Source organism: Globicephala melas, chromosome 16 (genome assembly GCF_963455315.2).
Source record: "Globicephala melas chromosome 16, mGloMel1.2, whole genome shotgun sequence".
Lineage (NCBI taxonomy): Eukaryota > Metazoa > Chordata > Mammalia > Artiodactyla > Delphinidae > Globicephala > Globicephala melas.
In genome coordinates, this window is record NC_083329.1 from 22,500,161 (window position 1) to 22,514,219 (window position 14,059).

The 14,059-nt window shown below is 36.8% G+C and overlaps 1 non-coding gene across 1 annotated transcript; it reads right to left on the reverse strand.

Moving 5' to 3' along the window:
* Window positions 1–10,740: 10,740 nt before the first annotated feature.
* Window positions 10,741–10,870, reverse strand: LOC115858037 (small nucleolar RNA SNORA20). Its single transcript, XR_004041485.1, has one exon. It is a non-coding gene; the product is annotated as a small nucleolar RNA SNORA20 (small nucleolar RNA).
* Between the last annotated feature and the right edge of the window lie 3,189 nt (window positions 10,871–14,059).

Below are 14,059 nucleotides of genomic sequence, written 5' to 3' on the forward strand. Positions count from 1 at the left end.
CTATTAATAAATGGTTGAGTAAAAGTATGAAATGAGAGCATCCTAGGCAACACGGGATATATTGTCTCTCCACTCATAAAAGTTCCATTGATTAGAGTTAGCATGAAACTTGAAACATATTTGCCAACTTTGTCTAAAAATAGGGTTCTATTGGAAACAAAAAAATCTTTGGGCTAGACTGGCGGCCATGTGAATTTATGATCTCCTTGAGGAATCTCGATCATTCTTGCCTCCAAGCAACTCTCCTGTCTGTCCATCCCCATCTCCTGACTTGCTTTCTATCCTTCCTTAGCTGTGTTTGCCTAAATTCTAGCCTTATCACTTGGGAACTCTGAACACTTCTTTGCTGAGGCCGCTCCTTACAATTTTTGTGCATGGGTCCTTCAATACCGGTGTCACCCTGATGATTACAGTGGCTTAGGAATTGTCCCCAATCATACGCTGATATGACAGTTGGATTTATTATGTGTCAGATAAACATGGAAAAGTCAAGAGACAATGAACCACAAAACAGACACCATTTGCAAGAATGATACTATACAATAAAGATAGACTGAAAAAGTGAAGTTTATAATTTGTAAAATGTCTAAATATTTTCTTTTATTTCTGACTAGAAATTTTTGAAAAACTTATGGGAACTATAAACACTCTAAAAGACATGAACTGCATATTGAAGTGAGGTGAGAAAAATAATTCCATTAAATGGCTTGATGTTTTGACTATATAATGCAAATAATCTAAACAAGTGAAAAAACATGTAAAAATACAACATATCTGATTACCTTGTGTTCTTTGATTCAAAGTACACAATTAAACACATACTTCCGTATTTAAAGAAGTTAAATAAGAATTGGGGCCATGATGTTCCTTCTTCATTAAAAAAAAAGTTAAATCATACATTGGGCTGATTTCTATTCTCTTCTGTTTCAAGGCCACATGGCTATGTCTCTTCTGTCTTGAGGGTAGAAAATGAAGGCCACATGGCTATGAAACACTACTGTTCTTTTTCATGGCAAAATTGCTTTGTTCAGCTGTTTTGAAAAGAAGAATCCAAGGATAAAGAGTTCTGTCATAAACATGAAGGCTTATATTTTAATTTCATAATACAGAGTGAAGGAGGAAGTTAGGAAGAAGAAAGAGACAAAGATTAGAAAGAAGGTAAAGGAAAAGAAAGGTAACGAATACTTAAAAAAAAAAAAAACTGTCTAGACAGCTGAAGACAAAGGCAGTTACCTACCTGCCCTTCTGTCTCAGTATTTCCTATCAAGCAATACAGACCATTGAGAACAGATACAGATGTAGATATACATATATATCTGTACACATATCTCATGATATATCATTTATATATAGCATGGTATATACATCATGCCCTCTGCATAATTTAAAGGTAAGAATGTCTGATTTTCACAATAAGTAAGAAGAAGAAAATAGCCAGATTCCAGCGGTAATTGCTCATCCTCCCACTCTACTCCTGCCCCTGCTTAAAGCTTTGTGACAAGCAAAGACATATGGAGAATAACAGTGGAGAAGAGAAAGCTTAAGCTTACTCTGAAACCACCACTATTAGTATAAAAAATCCTAAAAGCGTTTCTTGGTAGATCAGAGCATGGACTACACGAAGAGACCTAAAAATACGCATGATTTAAAGGGCAGTTTGATAGGCGTAGCTTCTGAAGGAGGAAAAGGGCCAAAATAAACACCTTTTGACAACTGGGGGAAGGGGAAAATAAGCAAAAAGACAACATATAGGGTTTCAAAATAAAATTGCGGGTCTGCAAGCCACAGAAATGTAAGGACTTAACTCCACCCCCACCGCCAGAACAACAGGAAGATCTATTCCAGTGTCTACACAGATGGAATAAAGTATCTTTAAGAATCTTAGAAAATACAACACCACAAAAATTCACAACATTAACAAAACCGTACGAATCTATTGAAAAATTCAGAAAACCAAATTCCAAACACATCAACTGCAGATAATTCTCCAGAAAAAACAGGAAGCAGAAGAAAACTGCAAATATCAATAAAAGTCCAAACAGAATTAAATACGCTCAAACAAGCATTCGAGGATAGGAAAACCGCCTTGAATCAGAAATTCAACAACTGTACATGTAAAATAACATCAAGTGAAAGGTTTTCCACAGTGGAGCATATGCTTTAAAAAGTCTTTCTTTTGTTTGCAAGCTCTAATATTTAAAGTCTTCTAGTTGTACATAAAAGAGATGTCTATTTACTAATTAATTCAGTTACCAATGCGTGTTTAAAATAACATAATTACCCTTTTCACACATGCCATAAAACAGCATTATTTGAATTCTTTAAATCATCTTTGCCATTCCTGTTTTCATTACGATTGAAGTTACTTTTTGGGTCTTCCAACACGTTTACCTGGAATATACCACTGTTATTTTTCTCTAAAATATTTGAGATAAATTATTATTTCTGTAAATATTTTTCTTTCTCTAAGTTATTTTTGAATCTATCATCGAGGCTGCCCCTAAAATTTATAGTCTGAGACATGGTACTAAATCATGAGAAGTTAGGACAATTTTTTTTTTAAATACGTCTAAAATTAAATTGAAAAATTGGGCTGATTGGTGGAGCTAGTTGCTATGTTGTTTTCAAAGTAGTCTTCAACAGGTTTATTAAACCTCATTAAAAATATTCAACATTTACAATTGGAAGTAATGATTAGTAATTTATCTTAAATGTATTTGTTTCCTTTCAAAATTCCTTTCCTTTCAAAAGTCACAGGAATTTATAGTTATCAAAACTAATACTGTTTGATGTCTCTTCAATCTAATATGCATTCCCCAGACAGTCCTTTGATGGAGAAAATGAATTCAGAAACCACCTCATAGTGTGAGATTTATAAGGTGACTTTACTTTTTTAAACTGGGGAGTAAACGGCACATAGTATGTTTCTGGAGTATTGTACTTTCAGAGGAAAATGTCAAAAATCCAACAGAATTTTAAAAAAACTTTTCATGTCAGTGATTCAGAACTGTTTACACACTTCTGAAACGGGATTGTTACTTCAAATCATGCCTCTGTGCATTGGGCAGGCTGAACTACATAGATTCAAATCATCCTCTGACATCTCTCCCTATTCTATGGTTCTGATTAAAGCAGAATGGCTTCAGGGAAACTTTACAGTAGCAGATAAAAGTTTATGTTTTTTTGTGGAAACGAAATGATGTCTGACAACTGGTCAGAGATAAAATGAGATGCTTCCTGAAGTGGCCAGGTTCAGGGTACACTGCTGGGCAACAGCTGGAGATAAATCTGTCAGCACGATTCTATTTTCCTTGTTTCCAGGTCCAAACAGTTCCCTTTGTAGATACGTTTTTCTCTTTTACAGAGCTGCAAATCAATATTTACTTTTATTGGAGAAACGTATGTGGTAGATGTGACTTAGTTCCCAAACTCAAGCATGCAAGAGAACATGAGTAGGGAATTCTCTCCCAGTCGTTCGTGGAAGGTTCACGTGCCTCTAGGAAAATCCAGCAAGTCTACCCTCCAGTCTGGCATGGTTGTTGCTGCGGACCATGTTGTTCGAGGCCACATGCTTTCTGGAAGAATGCTGCCTGTTGGATTCCACGCCACATGCTGGCATGTGATTCTTTCTTATATTGGCACAGATATTGGTTTTCTCATGATTAGTAGAAGCAGCTGTGAGACCTCTCCAAACAGCCACATAAGCAATTCGAATTTTGAAGATGGGAGGAAGGACAGAAGGGCAGATTCCTCGTGGTGACTGGAGACAACAGAAAGATTTATAGGGACATTGAAAGCATCCTCTTCTGGATCCCCACATATGGCTAGGAAATACTTTGGGGAGGTGTCCCACCTTGCTTGGGAGAAAAGGTGCTATCAAGATAATAAATTTTTGCATTACAAATTTGAAACATTGATAACAAAACATTTGGTGTGTAATTTCCACTAAATAGTGGGTATGCCATCCATATACAGCTACTGTGTTTTGTCTTTTTAATGTAAAGATTTTGCCTCTTCCCCGTGGGGAAACATTCTTTGCTTAATCAGTTTCTTTAGTTAGGAGAGCTTCAGAAATGGCTAGATTTAGAGGTGCTATCAGCCTGAGATGATTAAAGACCTAAAGGAAGTCATTTGCATCACTCACTGAAAGACAAAGTTAAGGGCTGTATATTTTGTAAAATACCCAGACACAGACATTGATTTTGCGGTGGACCACCAGCCTCTACACCCAGTCCTGGGGAAGCAGAATTTAATGCCATTTTGAAAAGTTAATTAAACCCACTGATGTATGACCAATAAAAATGTAAGCATGTCAGAACGCTGGTATTGTGCGGAGGCGCTCCAAGAGAGCAGACTTCATGGCTGAAAGGCTGTCTTAACAATGGTGCCAACCCCGGCCCTCGTCTCTCCAGAGAAGTCCAGAGAAAATAATACAATCAGGAAAAACGATTGAGAAGTCTAATGGCGTAATGCGATATTAACTATACCAAATTATAAGCCAAGGCATCTGAACTCCTTCCTCCCCCCATTCATTTATTTAGAAACATGTGTTTAGTTCCTGAAATGCACTAGGCAGTGTGCCAGCTCTGAAAGATGTAGTCCTCGATAAGAAAAACGAGGTCTTTGATTTCAAGGAGTGAATATTCAGTGGTTTACGATTGTACTACTGTATGTTCTTCGACAGGTTACTTTTCCTCTCTGGGCCTCAATTTCCTTATCTGTCAGTTGACTAATAATCTGTGATTCTATTTTTGTCACAACCCTGGGAAACAGGGCATGCAAGATGATACGTAGATTTGGAGGAAGGCAATGGAGGGGTCATGGATCTGATTTAGGACCAGGCTTTGGAGAATCCTGGCTTGGAACAAGGGCTAGAGACAGAGATTTAACACGGAGAGGAGCTGAATCCACAGGGGAAAGGCTTTATCGGCTCTCTTCCAGAAGGAGGGTTTACATGGGAAGGGAAAAGTGGATGAATGCAGGGAAAGCACTAGGCTGTCACGCTACCATGTTACTGCCCTCAGTCCTCACAATAACTTTGTAAGTTTGGAATTTCCCCTTGTTCCCATTGTAGAGATGAGGAAACTGAAGTGAAGCAAGATGAAAATGTCAAAGATTACACACTTAGCACCCTGTGAAGTCTGCTCCACCCCAGTTCACTTTAAAGCCTATGTGTGATCTTTCTCATCATGTGGACTCTCCTTGAATGTATAAAGAAAAGAGAAGCAGCAAAGGAGGAGAAAGCACTTCCTGCTAGGGGGAATTTTTGTGGAGTTATGTGGAAGAGGTGGCATTTAGGCTGGGTCTGGTTAGGACATATGACAAGGAAGAGCAGAATTGGATATTATAGGCAAAAAATGCAGTATAGATAAAGAAACAGAGTGAAAAACTGAAGACTGCAAAAAGGATAGTAAGACTGAAACTTATAGTGTAGGTAAAGAGATGAAAAATAAGAGTGGAAATGTAGTTTGAAACAGTTTGTTCAAGGCTTTGAATACCAGGCCAAGTAAATATTTTAGACTAATAGCCAAATGACAGAGGGTACAGCATTAAAGTTTTCTGAGCAAAGCAGTGATGTATTCTGAATTGTGTTTTGGAAAGATTAATTTCCCATCACTTTCAAATTGCCTGAAGTTCTTTTTTTTAATTAAAAAAATTTTTTAACATCTTTATTGGAGTATAATTGCTTTACAATTGTGTGTTAGTTTCTGCTGTATAACAAAGTGAATCAGGTATACATATACATATATCCCCATATCTCCTCCCTCTTGAGTCTCCCTCCCACCTTCCCTATCCCACCCCTCTAGGTGGTCACAGAGCACCGAGCTGATCTCCCTGTGCTATGCGGCTGCTTCCCACTAGCTATCTATTTTACGTTTGGTAGTGTATATATGTCAATGCCACTTTCTCACTTCATTCCAGCTTACCCTTCCCCTTCCCTGTGTCCCCAAGTCCATTCTCTACATCTGCGTCTTTATTCCTGTCCTGCCCCTCCTTGGTCCTTCAGAACCTTTTTTTTTTTTAAGATTGCATATATATGTTTTAGCATACGGTATTTGTTTTTCTCTTTCTGACTTACTTCACCCTGTACGACAGACCTGAGGTCCATCCACCTCACTACAAATAACTCAATTTCATTTCTTTTTATGGCTGAGTAATATTCCATTGTATATATGTGCCACATCTTCTTTATCCATTCATCTGTTGCTGGACACTTAGGTTGCTTCCATGTCCTGGCTATTGTAAATAGTGCTGCAGTGGACATTGTGGTACGTGACTGTTTTTGAGTTATGGTTTTCTCAGGGTATATGCCCAGTAGTGGGATTGCTGAGTCGTATGGTAGTTCTATTTGTAGTTTTTTAAGGAACCTCCATACTGTTCTCCATAGTGGCTGTATCAATTTACATTCCCACTAACAGGGCAAGAGGGTTCCCTTTTCTCCACACCCTCTCCAGCATCTGTTATTTGTAGACTTTTTAATGATGTCCATTCTGACTCGTGTGAGGTGGTACCTCATTGTAGTTTCGATTTGCATTTCTCTAATGATTAGTGATGTTGAGCATCCTTTCATGTGTTTGTTGACAATCTGTATATCTTCTTTGGAGAAATATCTATTTAGGTCTTTTGCCCATTTTTGGATTGGGTTGTTTGTTGATTTGATATTGAGCGGCATGAGCTGCTTGTATATTTTGGAGATTAATCCTTTGTCAGTTGCTACATTTGCAAATATTTTCTCCCATTCAGAGGGTCTGACTGAAGTTCTTGGTTGACAGCACCAAGGACCCTGAAATTTGGGGGAAGAAAATTTAAAATGGTTCCTGGCTCATTTTCTAGGTTGGCCTTTGTTGTCTAATCCTATTGGTTCATTTTTTGTTCTCTCCCCAGCCCCCATCTTCTAAGATACGTTAGACCCAGTGTTCCAGTATGTCCTACAGAGTTTCAGGCTACTTTGTTCCTTTAGTTAAGCCATGACACACAGTTCCACATGTAAGTAAGCTCTGATAAACATTGCTTCCTGTGTTACTGCATTGCTCTCTGTGTATAACCTTGATGAGGGTGGGTCTGTGGAGCAGAGCAGCTCAGACACAGCCTCTTAGATAGACGTAAGAAAATACTCTAAACTCCTTGCATGTTGCCTTCCTCCCTACCTTCGAGCCCATTCCAGCAAAACACAGGCTCTCTCTTTTGATTAAAAAAAAATCCTCTGGGATCTGAGCCAATGGTTCCAAGAATGAATATGGGGATATTGTTTTAACTATCCATTTTCCCTTTCATTGGAAGATCTCAGAGAATACAGGAAAACAGATAATAACAGGTCTTAATTTTTGTGTCTTTCTGGAATTATTCCATCACAGTGCTATCCAAATGCCAGTGGACTCTGAATACCTTTTAAAAGGGAAACGATGCCTTTGATCCCCAAGAACATGTTTGTGAACCCAGATCAAGAAGAACTGTTGTACAGTCAGCGTCTGTCTCTGCAAGCAGTGGAGTACAGTTTACAACAGGTCTCAGAATTATTTGCTCTCCAGATGGCTGGGGAATTACTTCCTGATATCAGACCCACAGTATTTTGTGTCTAATCCTGAAGTTTGTATTGTTGCTGCACTGACTGCTTTTTTTTGTAAATATTAAAAAGAATCAACTTACATCTTCCACTAAATTTCTAAATAGGACTCTGAGTTCACTCAAAACCAAACAAAAAAAATGGACATACAAAATAATGTTCATTCTTTCTCAAATGACAAATGCAGAGGTGGTTCCTAATTGTCTTACTGATAGCTGGGCACTAGATTCAGTGACTATCTAATTAGATACTTTTTATTGGAAGCCTAAAAATGAGCCATTAATGGTTCTCTTTCTATTAAATGTTAACCAATAACCAAGAGGTGGGGTATGCTTGAATATTTCCTTCAAGATTATTTACTGGTAAGTTTGGAGAAGTTCTAAATTTCATAAGCATTAGTAACAAAATATCCCAAGAATGTAGACTCTATAAAAGCTTAATTTACTGTAAAATGTAATACCTCTCAATATTAAAAAACTCAACCTATCGTAACTTTGGCCAGTTGTTTCTTTTATTAGAACATTCAATCTAAAAATGCTGTGTATGTTAAGACTATCCAAAACTCAAATTGTTAGAATTAATTTTCTGTTAAAATGCATATCTAAGATTTTATTCTATCTATAGACAATTATTTTATACTAACACTCTGCTAGAACACAGGATGCCTGTAATGGGTTTGTTGTTAGCTTGTAAATAGAGGACAGTATGTCACTTTGTGGTCAGGGAAGATAAATGCAAATTATGGATGGCAAATATAAAATGAAAACATAACTCTCTAGCCACAACAAATTTCCCTTTGGCCTGCCTCCTGTAAGTTAAAATCGACCTAGTGTTTAGGATGAAACTGGAACTATTCCCTTCACCAGTGAAATCTGAAATCTCATTCATTTTAGAGAGACTCAGAGTACCCTGAACAAGAGAGTTCCATTCTGAATAGACTGTGGAGAGAATGGTCCTAAGGGAGACTGCCCATATGCAAAGTCTAGAGAAAGTCAGTAACTGAAACAATTGCATTAATTCTTCCCCCTGCTTATCTGGCAACTAGTTCTAAGGATTTTATATCAAGTTGATTTTATTGTTCCCATAATATGACTGTCCTGGGTTTGCTGGCAGCTCATTTTCATTTTATTTCCTTTGAATGTTTAATTGTTCATGAAAGACTCCCCGCCTCTTCCCACTGGTACTCTCCAATTCTATAGAACCTGATAATAGAGATGTCTTTACAGCATCCAGTGTGGGACTTCATAAACTCCTTCCACTCTCAAGACAGTACCTAGATTAAGATGATTAGGGTGTTTTGCCAGCATATACACAGTTCCTGATTCTTGCTCTACAGAAGGTCGTTTACTGAAAGTGATTCCACATGTCTTTTTTTTGCCTTAATCCTAATTCTTCCCAGACTTTTTTTTTTTTTTAATATCAGATCTCAAGCAGGATTCAGATTGTGTGATTAATCAGTGGACAGCCTTTTGTTGGCTGGAAGTATGAAAAATCCAGGGATGATCACCTGAATTGGTGTGGCTTTCACATCTAATTTTTGTTACAGTCTTGACTATAATGCTTCCAGATTTATTTTAGATTTGTTCTCTGTAAGACCAAAATTGATTTTCACATGCTCTGTTATTTATAAGCACCTACTTCTGCCTCCACATGCCTCTCTTTTTCCTCCCCGTCCCTCTCCTCTTGCTTTCTCCTCCCATTTCCCAACCTCTCTGTCTTCTTTGTAATGACTGTACTTGGCAAGAGTTAGGTATGGCACATGTCGAAAACATTAGCATGCAATTGTCATGGAGAATGAAGGTTAAACCTCATAGCTGCTGAAATAATGTATTGCTATTAATTATTAAGATTTTTTAAAACGTGTAGGAAAAATTAGTGAAAATCCATGATAATAAGTAGACAGCCATTCGCTTAACTGTCAGTACATTTGTTCGATGCAGCGGGATGTTGTTTATAGCTCCTTTTCTAAAGCATATCCCCCGTAATCTTGTCAGTGTCCTTCAAGAGTGCCAACAGAGTTGGAGAAAGCTTTCCTTGGCTACTTTCTCATGCTGGGCATTATAGGGGATAATGCAGAGCTCTAAATCTGTCCCTGTTTCCTGAGGCCCGATCCTAGTATTGTTGAAATAGCTGACCACATTAGATGCAAATGTTGCTTATAGCAACAGCACATGTTAGTGACAGGTAAAGCCTCATTGCACAGCAATTCCAGCACTGGATCCTTTATACGCCAACATGTGCTGGGTGTTGTGATAGGGAGTAATTAAAAATGAAAAGGCTATGTATGATGAATGTTCTTTTTTTTTTTTTTTTTCCAGAAACTAAGCTCTATTTCAAGAAACAACTGTGCAACTGTAGTAGTAGCTTTTTGGGTGTATGTGTATGCATGTGTGTATATGAAGGAGGGGAAAGAGAAACAGAGAGAGATGGATCAAAACATAGAGAAATAGAGAGAGAGAACCTAGTAATATAATGTAACCACAGCCAAAAAAAAATAACGCATAATATTTATTTAGTGTCCTAAATATGTCAGGTAAGGCAGGACTGAGACTAGGGTGAGGCAAGTGTGTAACTCACTTCAGAAGTGAAATTTAAGGAGATACCAAAAAACTCAGCCACCAAGATAGATAATATTTTAAAGCAGTATTTTAAAAATCAAAATTAATAGAAAAATCCCATTTTGAAAAAGTATCAAAATATTAAATAAAGACAAGGTCAATTATAGGATGCTAAACTCTCCACCTACATTGTCTGGTTTAATATCCAAACAACCATATAAAATTGTGTTTTTTGTTGTTGTTTTATAAGCCTTTATTCAGCAAACAAAAACATTTAAAAAAATTTCCCAGTGAAACTGACTACAGGAAAAATTTGAACCAATCTACTTACTTCTAATTTTCCAGGTATTACTATATTATTTTTGCTAATAAGTTACACTCATTTCTTTTTCTTTATTGAAGTATAGTTGATTTACAATGGTGTGCAAATCTCTGCTGTACAGCAAAGTGACTCAGTTTTACACATAGATACATAAGATGATTGATGCAGAGTTATGAGACTTAGTGCTATTTAAAAAACAGTGAAATTCTTAAATCAATGAGTTAATAAGTCCATGTAGAAATTCACTCTAAGTACCTTATTAAAGCCTACTTACATAGGACATTTAGACATGGAAGCAGTGTCTAGACCATGGAGAAGAGATGATCTGGTTACTTCACCTCAATTTACAATGGCCCAACACTATTTTATCCCATGCATATAACTGCTTATATCATTGAAAGCCTATAGCAGCAAATAAATGGGAAGTGTATTCTTTTTAAAATAGTATTTTCTATTATGGTTTATCCCAGGAGATTGGATATACTTCCCTGTGCTATACAGTAGGACCTTGTTTTTTATCCATTCTAAATGTAATAGTTTGCATCTACCAACCCCAAACTCCCAGTCCATCCCTCTCCCTCCACCCCTCCCCCTTGGCCACCACAAGTCTGATCTCTATGTCTGTGAGTCTGTTTCTGTTTTGTAGATAGGTTCATTTGTGCCATATTTTAGATTAGACATATAAGTGATATCATACGGCATTTGTCTTTCTCTTTCTGACTTACTTCACTTAGTATGATAATCTCTAGTTGCATCCATGTTGCTGCAAATGGCATTATTTTGCCCTTTTTTATGGCTGAATAGTATTCCATTGTATATATGTACCACATCTTCTTTATCCATTCATCTGTTGATGGACATTTAGGTTGTTTCCATGTTTTGCCTATTGTGAATAGTGCTGCTATGAACACTGGTGTGCATGTATCTTTTTGAATTATAGTTTTGTCTGGGTATATGCCCGGGAGTGGGATTGCTGGATCATATGGTAATTCTATTTTTAGTTTTCTGAGGAACTTCCGTACTGTTCTCCATAGTGGCTGTATCAATTCACATTCCCACCAACAGTGTAGGAGGGTTCCCTTTTCTCCACACCCTCTCCAGCATCTGTTATTTGTAGACTTTTTAATGATGTCCATTCTGACTGGTGTGAGGTGGTACCTCATTGTAGTTTCAATTTGCATTTCTCTAATAATTAGTGATGTTGAGCGTCTTTTCATATGCCTACTGGCCATCTGTATGCCTTCTTTGGAGAAATGTCTATTAAGGTGTTCTGCCCATTTTTCAGTTGGGTTGTTTGTTTTTTTGTTGTTGAGTTGTATGAGCTGTTTGTATATTTTGGACATTAAGCCCTTGTCATTCGCATGGTTTAAAAATATTTTCTTCCCTTCCATAGGTTGTCTTTTCATTTTTTTAGGTTTCCTTTGTTGTGCAAAAGCTTGTAAGTTTAATTACGACCAATTTGTTTACTTTTGTTTTTATTTCTATTGCCATGGGAGTCTGACCTAAGAAAACGTTGGTATGATTTATGTCAGAGGATGTTTTGCCTATGATCTCTTCTTGGAGCTTTATGGTGTCATGTCTTATGTTTAAGTCTTTAAGCCATTTTGAGTTTATTTTTGTGCATAGTGTGAGGGTGTGTTCTAACTTCACTGATTTACATTCAGCTGTCCAACTTTTCCAGCACCACTTGCTGAAGAGACTTTTTCCCATTTTATATTCTTGCCTCCTTTGTTGAAGATGAATTGACTGTAGGTGTGCAGATTTATTTCTGGTCTCTCTATTCTGTTCCATTGATTTGTATGTCTGTATTTGTACCAATACCATACTGTTTTGATTACTCTAGCTTTTTAGTATTGTCTGAAATCTGGGAGGGTTATGCCTCCTGCTTTGTTTTTGTTGCTCAGGTTTGCTTTTGCAATTCTGGGTCTTTTATGGTTCTATATAAATTTATTCTAGTTCTGTGAAAAATGTCATGGGTAATTTGATAGGGATCACATTAATCTGTAGATTGCTTTGGGTAGTATTGCCATTTTAACAATATTAATTCTTCCAATCCAAGAGCATGGGATATCTTTCCATTTCTTTGAATCCTCTTTAATTTCCTTTATTAATGTTTTATAGTTCTCAGCATATGACTCATTCACCTCCTTGGCCAGGTTTATTCCTGGGTATTTTATTTTTTGGTGCAATTTTAAAAGGTATTATTTTTTTTTACATTCCCTTTCTGATATTTCATTGTTAGTGTAAAGAAATGCAACTGATTTCTGAATGTTAATCTCGTATCCTGCTACTTTGTTGAATTCGTTTATTAGATCTAGTAGTTTTTGTGTGGAGTCCTTAGGGTTTTCTATATATAGTATCATGTCATTTGCATAGAGTGACAGTTTTACCTCTTCCCTTCCAAATCGGATACATTTTATTTCTTTTTTCTTGTCTGATTGCTGTGGCTAGGAATTCTAATATTATTTGGAAGAAAAGTGGTGAGAGTGGGCATCCTTGTCTTGTTCCAGATTTTATCAGGAAGGCTTTCAGCTTTTTACTGTTGAGTATTATATTGGCTGTGGTTTTGTCATAAATATCTTTTATTATGTTGAGATATGGTACCTTTATACCCACTTTGGTAAGTTTTTTTATCGTGAATGGATGTTGAATTTTTTCACATGCGTTTTCTGCATCTATTGAGATGATCTTGTGGTTTTTGACTTTTCTTTTGTTAGTATGGTATACTACATTGATTTGTGTATGTTGAAACGTCCTTGTGAGTTGGTCATGGTGTATCATCTTTTTAATGTGTTGTTGGATTCAGTTTGCTAATATTTTGTTGAGAACTTTTGCATCTATATTCATGAAAGATATTGGCCTGTAATTTTCTTTTTTGGTGGCATCTTTGTCTGGTTTTGGTATAAGGGTGATGGTGGCTTCATAGAATGTCTTTGGGAATGTTCCTCCTCTTCAATCTTTTGGAAGAGTTTGAGAAAAATTGGTATAAGTTCTTCTTTGTATGTTTGGTAGAATTCTCCTGTGAAGCCATCTGGCCTGGACTTTTGTTTGTAGAGAGTTTTTTTTTAAATTATTACAGTTTCTATTTCACTTCTAGTAATTGGTCTGTTCAAATTATCTGTTTCTGCTTGATTCAATTTTGGTGGGCTGTATGTTTCTAGAAAGTTGTCTATTTATTCTAGGTTGTGAAATTTGTTGGCATATAATTGTTCATAGTATTCACTTATGTTTTTTGGATTCCTGTGGTATCAGTTGAGATTTCTCCTTTTTCATATCTTACTTTTTTATTTGGGTTCTCAAAATTGATATTATTTCTATACATAATTTACTGATGAGCAGTAAGTAGTAAAGAGCAGAAAGAGGGTAAATGACATGACAGGTTTGAATATGACCTGACCCTCTGGGTTTGGAATAGTGTTTGTTGGGAAACACATTCAGAGGCAGACAGAGATGTGTGATCACCTACTGCCCATTGTGTTCTGGGCAGCACATAGGAGTCTAGGTAGGATCAGATGTCAGATACAGAGAGGAACCATGGTTCCAGGTTATGGAGTTTTTCAACTGTATGATAAGGATGAGGTTGACTTGTTATAATGTGGTAGATCAATGGCCTCT